The sequence below is a fragment of the Penaeus chinensis genome, chromosome 13 (assembly GCF_019202785.1).
Source record: "Penaeus chinensis breed Huanghai No. 1 chromosome 13, ASM1920278v2, whole genome shotgun sequence".
Lineage (NCBI taxonomy): Eukaryota > Metazoa > Arthropoda > Malacostraca > Decapoda > Penaeidae > Penaeus > Penaeus chinensis.
The window spans coordinates 17,224,595-17,226,707 of NC_061831.1; the positions used below are offsets into that span (position 1 = coordinate 17,224,595).

Sequence of the window (2,113 nt, forward strand, 5' to 3'; positions counted from 1 at the left end):
ATATACTGTGCTTATATATATATATATATATATATATATGTATGTATATATATATGTATATATATACAGTATATATATATATACTGTATATATATACAGTATATATATATATATATATATATATATATATAAACTGTGTGTATATATATATATATATATATATATATATATATATTGTGTATATATATATATATATATATCTACAGTATACACACATATATATATATATGTGTGTGTGTGTGTGTGTATGTATATGTATGTAAGTATGTGTGTCTGTATGTATATACCTGCATACTGTCTATATACAAGCGCACGCACGCACGTGCACACACACACACACATATTTATAATATATATATATATATATATATATATATATATATATATATATATATATATGTATATTTATGTGTATGTGTATGTATTCGCTTTTGTATATGTAATTTATCTATCTATATAGATATGTATACATATAATATATATATATACATATATATATATATATAATGCCATATACATTACTTTGTGAAATTTGTCACATAGACCTATGCGAGTTCTAGCAGATTGTCGTAGGTGACGATACATTCCAATAGTACAGCCCGGCTAGCTCAGTCGGTAGAGCACGAGACTCTTAATCTCGGGGTCGTGGGTTCGAGCCCCACGTTGGGCTTTCATTTTCATATTTTTTTGCACTTATTGAGGTGGTTTTCTTTCGTAATGAATAACAAGGTCTTCTCGGCAAGATCAATAGTGTTACTTCCTATTTATCAAATTCCTCCTAGATAACAATTCCATCATTATAGTGCGCACAGCAAAGGTCGCGGGCTCGCGCCACGCAGCCGGCCGGGGGCCGCCGGGGTAACCATTCCCCGTGCCGCCCCGCTTCTCGGTCGGTTTGTGGCCCTGCCCTTCACACAGGCGACCGCTCCCGTCTAGACGTCCGGAATGGTTTCCGAGTGCCGCCCCCCCCCCCCCTCACTGAGGTGAAACAACCTTTGGATGGTTGCTTTAGAGGGATGAAAGGAACCAGCTGGCAAAAGGACAAAACCCCCTTCCCTCACTGAGGTGAAACAGCCTTTGGATGGCTGCTTCAATGGGGAAGGGGGAAGTACTTTGAAACGACACAGGTCCTTTCCTTCCTCACTAAGGTGAAACAACCTTTGGGTGGTTGCTTCAGAGTGATGAAAGGAACTGCCTGGCAAAAGTGCAAAACCTCCCTTCCCTCTCTGAGGAGGAATCCCCTCGAAAAGACACAGGTCCTTTCCTTCCTCACTGAGGTGAAACAACCTTTGGGTGGTTGCTTCAGAGGAATGTAAGGAACTGCCTGGCAATAACGCAAAACCTCCCTTCCCTCACTGAGGTGAAACAGCCTTTGGGTGGCTGTTTTAGAGGGAAGGGGGAACTACTTTGAAAAGACACAGGTCCTTTCCTTCCTCACTGAGGTGAAACAACCTTTGGGTGGTTGCTTCAGAGGGATGAAAGGAACTGCCTGGCAAGAACGCAAAACCTCCCTTCCCTCACTGAGGTGAAACAGCCTTTGGGTGGCTGTTTTAGAGGGAAGGGGGAACTACTTTGAAAAGACACAGGTCCTTTCCTTCCTCACTGAGGTGAAACAACCTTTGGGTGGTTGCTTCAGAGGGGTGAAAGGAACTGCCTGGCAAAAGTGCAAAACCTCCCTTCCCTGACTGAGGTGAAACAGCCTTTGGGTAGCTGTTTCAGAGGGAAGGGGGAACTACTTTGAAAAGACACAGGTCCTTTCCTTCCTCACTGAGGTGAGGCAGCCTTTGGATGGATGTCTCAGAGGGCAGGAAGAATCCCTTTGAAAAGACAGAGGTCCTTTCCTTCCTCACTGAGGTGAAACAACCTTTGGGTGGTTGCTTCAGGGGAACGAAAGGAAGTGCCTGACAAGAACGCAAAACCTCCCTTCCCTAACTGAGGTGAAACAGCCTTTGGGTAGCTGTTTCAGAGGGAAGGGGGAACTACTTTGAAAAGACACAGGTCCTTTCCTTCCTCACTGAAGTGAAACAACCTTTGGGTGGTTGCTTCAGAGGGATGAAAGGAACTGCCTGGTAAAAATGCAAGACTCCTCTTCCCTCACTGCGGTGAAGCAACC

The 2,113-nt window shown here is 42.8% G+C and overlaps 1 non-coding gene across 1 annotated transcript; it reads left to right on the forward strand.

Annotated features, from left to right (window-relative positions):
• Positions 1 to 597: 597 nt before the first annotated feature.
• Positions 598 to 670, forward strand: Trnak-cuu. The gene has a single exon. It is a non-coding gene; the product is annotated as a tRNA-Lys (tRNA).
• Positions 671 to 2,113: the final 1,443 nt, after the last annotated feature.